We start from the raw sequence: 9204 nt of genomic DNA on the forward strand, positions 1-9204 counted from the left end.
CAAGCCTGGCATTGAGAAGTCGCTGCTCCATATGCCAGTTTCCCACATGGCTTTCGGGATGTGGCTCTCCTGGAGCTGTGAAGTCTGGATGCTGGATTCGCTACTTTCTCTTGCCAAAATGCCTGATAACACAACTTAATTTGAAGGAAAGATTTATTTGAGCTCACACTCTGAGGGTACAGTCCATCATGGTGGAAGATATGGTGGGAGGAGCTTGAGATGTGTGGTCACATTGCATCGGCAGTCAGGAAGCAGAGAGAAATGCTGTGTTCAGCTTGCTTCGGTTGCCAGGTAACCCCACTAGAGAGTGCTTGGAGACTCTTAAAGCCTAATAGAAAGTCTAGATTGCCAGCAAGGGAACTTGCCCAAACCACACAGCCCTAATCCTCACAAGGCTTTTTGTCTTTTACATACAAAAACCCCATATCCTGATTGACACACTTCAGTTAGCAAGAACATTTAGCAAGAAACAGAACTACAGAAGCCAAAAAAGCAAGGTTAGTAATTTAGGGACTTTCTTGGATCCTGGCATTATGGACCAGGTCTTTGGTGGATTAGATCCTTATTCCCATTTTGGCAACTGTTGGGACCTACATGCTGGGCTCTAAGATCAGAATGGTGCTTCCAACATGGCGTCAGTTGTGCTAAGGTCTGGGGGTCTGTTACACTTTCTCCGTTTTGTTCATTCCCACATTGTGACCATGACATGGTGCCACCCACATTAAGAGTGGGTCTTTTCATCTCAATTAACCCAAAGTACAAATTCCCTCCCATCCATGCACAGAGGTTTGCTTTCTAGATGGTTCTAGATCCTGTCGAGCTGAGGATGTTTGCTGAGCATGTTCTTCAGGATCCTCTTCACTGCTAGGACTTTTTCTCTGCATTTGTCTAGATCAACAGAGGTTTCCATCCCTCTGGACTAGACTATGGGTCCCTGTAAGGTTCCCATGAGCTACACTGTCACAGTCCTCTCCCAAAGCCATTTCCAGTCTACAGCAGCACTGAGTATGGTACATTCTCCAGCTAGTTGGGGACTTTGACTCTATCACCAGAATCTAATGAACACTCAACTGCCAATCAAATAGAGCATGCTCTAAAATATATTTTGAATATGTTGCAATTTACCTAAGAGAATACACCTCATCTGTATTACACCTGTCTATCCAGAACAAGTAAAAGTCTTCTGTCTCTTCAGCTTTATTTTTGTTATTTTCTTGGCAAAAAAATTGCAGTGTATTCTCTTGGTTTCTTATATTATTCTAGCTAACATCTTTCAGATCTTTCATATTCTACATAGCTTCATGAATAGTCTCTTTTTTTCAGATTGTGCTGATTATGGCTGATATATGATTACTATTGATGTTCGGATACGCATTTAGAATTAACATGGTTTTGTTTATCCTTCTTTGGCTTAGGAAGATGAGAAATAAAATATTTTTAGCATAACGGTGAAGATTATGCTTATTTATTAACAGGAAATATCAATAGGGAAATATAGAGGAGACAATTTTAGTTATTGACTTTTCAATCAAAGGATTTTTTTTTAAGTCTTAGGATCTAAGTGCATCACCTTCAGGTAAACCACAGTTGACTTAGTCTGCATAATCTAATCACGATTGGTGTGTGTGGCTTGGATCCACCGGTCTGAACTATCGTTGAAAGTGGCATGACTCTTTACAGCAACACATTGCCCTTTAAGTGGGATCTTACACATGCCGCTTTGGAGACAAGTTGAGTTATTTGCCAATTTGTAATCTGGTCTTGGATAGTAAACAAACGTCTCAAACTAGAGAAAGAGCGTTGTTTGGAAACTAGCTTGTTTAATTTGGGTCACAAATATTCTGTGGCTTGAATAGTGAGAACAGACTCTGGCCGTGTGATTCCACACTGCCTCCTTCCAAAAAGGTCTGGAGGAGATAGCCATGCCTCTTTCCTATCCTAGTCCTGAGAATGTCCAGGGCTGACGAGGTGACTTCCCTGGTGGCTTATCATCATGTGTGTGTGGCCTGAAAAGGACCTGACTCAAGAGAGGAAGACAACATAGAACTAAGAAGAAACCAAGATTTAGGAGCTGAGAGGACAGGAGAAGATAGCGAACATTGATCTAAGCCATCAGTGCTTACAACCTAACATTCCCTCAAGTCTACCAAACCCGAGCACCATGGGAAGGAAGCATGGTGGGAAGGAAGCATGGTGGGAAGGAAGCATGGTGGGAATCAGCTCCTAAAGGACCACTGTCAGGCTGCAGTCCATCAAAAGCACGGAAGTAAATCCAAAGGTCTCTGTTGGACCAGGGTCTCCCTCAGTCTGGGGAACCTCCATCCATGGTCTGGAATCCCAATGGGTCAAGGTAACTGGGGTTAGTCCCCTTACTCACCAGGTGGCTCTCTGGTCAGTGGCCTGGGCTGTAAACTGAGGCACCTAGACAAAATGGGAGTTCAAGACCCATATCCACTCCGAAGACTGCAAGCCTCCAAATTCCATAACGAGCTTTCAGATACTCAAATTTACTCCTGTTTGAGACCTTTCAAGATTCAAAATGTTAAGATTTTTTAAAACTATTTTTAGGCGTGTGCTAACATGTGTATATCTCCTGGGACATGTGACAGCCAGGAGAAGGAGTTGGGTTCCTTGAGCTGCAGTTCCAGGCAGGTGTGAGCTGACTGATACGGGTCCTGAAAACTGAACTTGGGTCCTATGCAGCTTCCACTCCTAACTGCTGAGCCAACTCTCCATCCTACAAGCTTGTGACTGAGCAGATAAGCAAAAACGTGAAATATACGTTTATGGATTGTTGTGTTCTGCTACATGAGGTCGAATGTTTCTCTCTCCTCAAGCACGGATCATTTTCTTCTAGCTTTGTGGTATACATGGTAGATTATTGTTGTTCACAGTCCCCTTCCTTTGAAATGACACTCCCGATATCCTTGTCCTGTCTAGCTGGAACTCAGCCCCCCCATCACGTCATCCTGTTCCCACCCTGCACCCACACTCTCCCAGCCTCTGCCCATTACTCTCCTGTACTCGGGTTCTAGTAGCTCAGCCCTTTTAGATTCCACATGAGTGAGATCATGTGATACTTGTCTTTCTGTGCCTGGCTCAAATTGCTTAAGCTAATGATCTCTAGTTCCATGTATGTGGTCATAAGTGACAGGATTTCGTTGTTTTAATGGCTGAATAATGCTTCACTGAATATATCACATTTTCATTGTGAAATCATCCAGTGACAGGCATGTGGTATGCTTCCAGTTCTCCTGACCATGGCGAACGATGCTGGAATCAACCTGACTGGGTGCTTCACTGCCCCTTCTCCTCTAAGTCCACGTAAGCACCAAGGTGTGAAGAAAGTCACCATATACACAAGTGCAGAGATGGTGGGAAGGAGCAGCCATGTCACTGGACTCCTGTCCTAGGAGGTGTGGAGGTTCTAGGACTAGACTGTGGTAATGGTCACACAGCTCTGCAAATGCACCAATAAACAACTGGACTCCGTACTTCTGAAGAGTAATTTTGTGATGGATAAACTACACTTTAAGAAAACCACCTTTGATACCAAATGTAGCGATATATGACTACAATCCCAGTGTTTCGGAGGCTGGGGCAGGAGGATTACTGTGAGTTCAAGGCCAGCCTGGGGTATGACAATAAATGCCAGCCAATCAGGGCTACATAACAAGGCAAGAAATGAATGGAAGGAAAGAATGAGGGAAGGGAGGGAGGGAGGGAGAGAGGGAGGGAGGGAGGGAGGGAGGGAGGGAGGGAGGGAGGGAGGGAGGAGAAAAAGAAGTCCCTTATCAAAATGCAAAAGCAGCACTAGAAGCCTTACTCTACCCCAGTGGTTCTCAACCTATGCATGGAGGCAGTCCTTTGTGGATTTCATATCAAATACCCTGCATATAAGATTTTACAATTCACAATGGTAGCAAAATTACAGTTAAGAGGTAGCAACAAAATCATTTTATGATTGGGGTCACCATGGCATGAGGATTGGTATTAAAGGGTCACAGCATTGGGAAGGTTGAGAACCACTGCCCATACTGACAGGAGATATAAATGCCATATGTGGTGGGAAGGGAACTCCTATTGGAGAAGCAGGCCAGCTGGGAATCCACAGTCACTGGAGCCCAGCAACTCACAGCTCAGCAGACATGGTCTCTCTGGCTTTGAGAATCTAACATCACACTGTCCCCTCTGGCCCTCTGCCTTATGTGCACACAAACCCTGGCTACTCACAGAAGGCAATGCCTCTGTCTCCTTAGCAGTGTTTCAGGCTTGGCAAACATCCATCAGCTTGCACTTGGAGAGACAGTTCCTCACCTCCTCTTGGCCTTCACCTCCCCTAAGAAAATGGAAATGAGAAGGTAAGCATTGTGGGTAATAGTACGTAAGAATCTCAAAATGGCTACTAATTACAGCATTTGCAATTATTGCAAATTTTGATTTTCATAATAACTTTCCATGCTTGTGTTGACCAGAGGGAGATTTTTATTCCCAAATGTGTCCATGTCAAATTTGTCATTATTGTCTGGGAAAAAAAATCAAATGAAAAAGCTTTTCAAAATAGATCAAGTTTACTCACTGAAAATGAGAAATGAATATTTATTGTCAGATCTCTGTCTAGATTAAAACATTTTATTTAACACCAGTTGCAAGTGTAAATTATTCACGTGTTTACATTTCAGTGGCTCTTGCTCCCTAATGACGCTGTTTCTCCAGAGTGTGTCGGTAGTGTGATAATGAGCTGCCCCTTCAGCTCACAGAATTATTAAGCTAACTTCAACTTTCTTAAAAAAAAAAAAAAAAAAAAAAACAAAAAAAAAAAAAAAAAAAACACTAATGAAAAGAGTGGTCGCCAACAGTTTGCTCTGTCAGATTCAAGCAATACTCAGCTAACTACCTTCCCAAAGCCTAGTCCTCAAGAGCAGACTGGCCACAGCGCCCACCCCTCACCTTGCGATCTCTGCATGGTAACAAACACACTCTTGTGCTTGGTCAAATCATATTTGTCAAGAATCATTTTCCAAGAAGTGACAATTGAGGGAAGGGGGAAAGGAAGAGGAGAGGAAGATGGAGGAGGGGTAGGGTGGAGGGGAGTTGGAGGGCAGGGGTGGGTTGGAGTGGAGTGGAGTGGGAGAGCTGGATGGGAGCGGTGAGGTGGGGAGAGGAGGGGATACCCTCTCCTTCTCCAGCCAAGATGAGCTGAGTATTTTAATAGCATGATGTCACCACTCACTCTATTCTGCTTTCTCAGGTTACTGCTTAATGATGGGAGCTGTTATCAGTAATAGCAATAACCCCATCTGTTTCTGAAGCTTCAAGTCTCCGAAAACACTTGCACATGTGTAATCCCATTCAAGGAGTGTTGCCTTCCTGGAAGAGTTGAGTCATCTATGTATGCCTAGGAAAAAAAAATCAACTTATGCCTTTACTAAATCTTACAGCCTCCTAAAGACAACGTGTTTTCAACTAAACCAAACCGCGGTGTGGATCTTTTCCAGCTCTGGCAACAACGACACCTCAGCGTCCATATGTCTGAGCGTTCACACCTTCTCATATCCCTCGACTTAATAAGCTTCTATTTCCAAGGGAATGGTCGATAAGTTTTGTTTGTTTTGTTTTCTCCATGGCCAAGTGTAGCTGCTGGAGTCAAACAAGCCAAAGCAAGGCTTCCTTTCGTTCTGTAACAGACACTGTGGTCGGGAGTTAAAGCCTATGTCTGTCTTCCACATATCTAAAATCCAGGAGGAAAAACAAAACTCTTATGAAGTGAAAAGTAATGAAATGTGACACAGGGTGGGAATGACAGGAGGAATGCTAGGGAAGGTTCTGGAAGCCTGCTCTGGAGGAAAAGCAAGCATGCCTAGGAACGACTGGAAATTCTTCACTGACTGACAGTGTCCAGTAACTCCTAGGATGTGGCTTTCCAAGAAAGCAGAGAGGGAAGATGAGCTCATGACAGGCAGTCAAAAAGTGGCCCAAGATTCCCCGGGAGGCCTCGGCTCTGTGGGTCACATGTGTTAAACTAAACAAGTGGGGGGAGGGGATAAAGACAGGCAGGGAGATAGCTCAATTTGGAAATCCCTTGCTACACAAATATGAAGCTGTGAGTTCAGATTTCCAGTACCCACCACTCATGTGGAAGCTGGTGCCTCTAATCCTAGTACCCGGGACGCCAAGGGCATCCCTGAGGCTTGCTGGCCAGCCACACCCCCTGAATCAAGGAGCTTCAGGTTCAGTAAGAGATCTTGTCTGAAAAAAATAAGGTGGAGAGCAACTGAGGAAGGCACCTGGTGTCAATTTCCAGCCACCAAAAACACATTTGCATCACACCTGCACACACACACACACACACACACACAGAGAAAGAGAGAGAGAGAGATGCATATACAGACCAATTAATTAAAGTGTAACACACACTGAGCCAGAGTCCTATTCCAAAGCTGATCAAAAATCAAAAACATGAGAAAGAACAAAAGAACTTCCCTGCCTGAAGACTGCATTCGGCCTGTTTCCTCTGGTGATGGTCTGTGAGGTGTGAAAAAAAGGACTCTGGGTAAAGGATATCACGAAATGAAGTCAGTCTAAGCTGAAGGATATTGCAGGCAGGAACTGCAGTGGGAAGGAAAGGAAGAGCTGGTTACATGGGTCCTGTGACTAACAGGTCAGTGCCAGGGCCTGTGTGCCACCACGCAGGAGTCCAGAGGACCGGTTGGAGAGGACTCCAAAGATACCTACCTAGGTGCCCAGGAGATAAGTAACAGTGGGTCCTCTGGGGAGCTGCAGACTGGCTGGGAAAGACAGCAAGAGGATGACACTGGCCAGTCAGGCTCCTGGGTCAGTGTAGCAGCCCTGGGACACAGAGCACAGTTTAAAAAAACTCAGCAAGGCCTATGCCATCCATAAAGAAGTGACAACTGAAACCAAGAAACAGTTCTGACTCAGCAGACGGACCAGGCACAAAAAGAACCACAGAGAAGGCGCCACCAATCAAGCTTCTACCACCACAGCAACCGAACAGGGGGGTTGCAGAGCAGTGGCTATGAGTGTCCCATGTCTCCCTTCGGCTACATGGAGAACCATAGGCACTGATTTGAATAACATCTCATGTTTGGAGTCAGACTCCACAGCTCAGGGCAACCTGTTGTCATTTTCTCACTCATCAGCATGTCACCTTTCTTCTGACAGGACCAGGCAGGCATTTACTGTCATTCCTTTGGCTTACTATCAAATCAATTTGGCCAGTGGAACTCTATCCCAGGACACATCTTTAAGACCTACCAGATCCAGTTAAGCTTGAAAATTAAAACTGGCCCTGGGATATAGCAAACAAGGGGCCCTGAATCCCACCCTCAGCACTGCCCCAAATAGAAAAACAAGCCAAAAAAATAAAAAAAATTAAAAAGTGACCTTCTTGCATAGTCATTTTGCCTGAAATGCAGTGCCAAACAGCCCGCAGTAGTCACAGAGTCCCTTCCAATTCTGCTTTGTGCCCAGGGCCACTGCATTGGACCCAGTAGTCAGGCTGTTGCCTCTGGCTCCCTCGTCCGAATACGCTGGCATGCTAAAATTGAATTTATAAATTAGTCACAATAAGAGGCAAACAGCAGCAATTAATAATAAAAGGAGCAGCCATTGCGACACTCTCTTATAAGCTTTTCTTAACTGTATTAACACTTCACTTCTGGAATATCCCACTTAGCTGCTTCACACCACGGGTAGACCGTGAGTTACTGGTGTGATGGAAAGAGGAGCCTCCAAACTGGATATACTATAGGCCTCCTGTGAAGATAGTCTCAAATAGATAGTTTGGCCCAGTGGGCCAGGTCCTCACTGTGCGATGTAGCAAGGGCCTAGGGAGCCACAGTTGATCCTGCCTGGGGTCTGAGTCTCCATCTAGACCACTGTCTATCGATGGTGACCACTCACACGGCTCTCCTCAGAATCCACAAGACATCTTCCTCCTGGACGGAACACACAGATCCCAACTGTGGCGAATCTTCTCTTTCAGCTCCCACCATGGCTGCCACATGAATTTTCTTCTACTTAGCCAATCCCCATCATTTCTAGGTGGTCCACAGCCTTCTATGTCATTGACTTTTCTTCGCATCTGGTTAAGGAACATGATCTGCCAGGTTCCTTTTCTGCAGATTTGGCGCAGATAATCCTCGTCACGTAGCATCAAAGCAATCGCGAAGAGCCTCCCTCTGTACCTCCATGAGTGGTTTTTATGCGGTATCCATATAGATGTGTGCCTTATCCTTTGGTAGAAATAGACTCAGCAATCAGGCTATCTAGTGCTATCAAGGCCTCTACTCCAAAACTCTTGGCCCTCACATTAGCACTCTTGCCTGGGATGGCCAGGATGTGCTATTTGAAAACTGTTGTAAGGCGATTCAAGAAATTATTTGAGGAAGTCACAAATCCGGAACCTCTCAGTGGTATTTAATTCACAGAGGAGCCATTTGTTGTTTTTGGACAAAAGCAGGTTCCAAAGATATAACAGGGTCTGTGGGGAATAGTTTTCTGTCTCCTTACCCTGACCCTTTAAAGAAACATGGGGTAGTCCACATCAGCTGGCTTGGGAACAGGACCCCATCTGCCTCAGGGCTTCTGGTTCTCATCACCACCGCTCCTGCTCCTCCTCCTCCCAGGCCCCACCCCTACTTCATTGTTTCTGCCCCCATGAGCCTCCCTCTGCTTGCCTTCCTCCTGGACAGAGCAGTCCCACACCCCAGCTCTCCCCCAAAAATTCTGGTTTCTGCCCACGCTTTCTACTCTCATGAGTCTCTAGCTTGGGTCATAAATTAGAAGGCTTTAAAGCTCATGCCACAAAAAGTTTAGGGTGAGATGAGCCAATTAAATGCTTTCATTGAGGCTTATTTTATTTTCTGTTTGTTTTTCATGCCCATGGTCTTCCTTCCTTCCTTCCTTCCTTCCTTCCTTCCTTCCTTCCTTCCTTTCTTTCTTCCTTTCGTTCTTTCTTTCTTTTTTCTGCTAGATCAGCACCCCACCTTCACCCTATTTCACAAGGAAACCTGAAGATTGGAACAAGGACCTGAGCCAACCCACAAGGTCAGCAGCCAGTCCTCAGGTAGATATTCAAGGTAGTTGGTTTTTTACAGGGCTCTCACTATGTTCCCCATGCTGGTTTTGAACTTATGAACCCACTGCAACTTCCTGTTATAAGCTCTAGGATCACAAATA

General features: G+C 45.2%; 1 long non-coding RNA gene across 1 annotated transcript in view; it reads right to left on the bottom strand.

Moving 5' to 3' along the window:
- Gm6249 (predicted gene 6249) overlaps positions 1–8367 on the bottom strand; it is a 42650-nt gene extending 34283 nt beyond the window's left edge. The window contains exons 1-4 of the long non-coding RNA NR_046021.1: positions 7927–8367; positions 6736–6849; positions 6129–6609; positions 4234–4339 (exon numbers count right to left, since the gene is read on the bottom strand). This is a non-coding gene — a long non-coding RNA (predicted gene 6249). The remainder of the gene's footprint in view (positions 1–4233; positions 4340–6128; positions 6610–6735; positions 6850–7926) is intronic.
- Positions 8368–9204: the final 837 nt, after the last annotated feature.

Source organism: Mus musculus, chromosome 7 (assembly GCF_000001635.26).
Source record: "Mus musculus strain C57BL/6J chromosome 7, GRCm38.p6 C57BL/6J".
In the NCBI taxonomy this organism is placed as follows: Eukaryota; Metazoa; Chordata; class Mammalia; order Rodentia; family Muridae; genus Mus; species Mus musculus.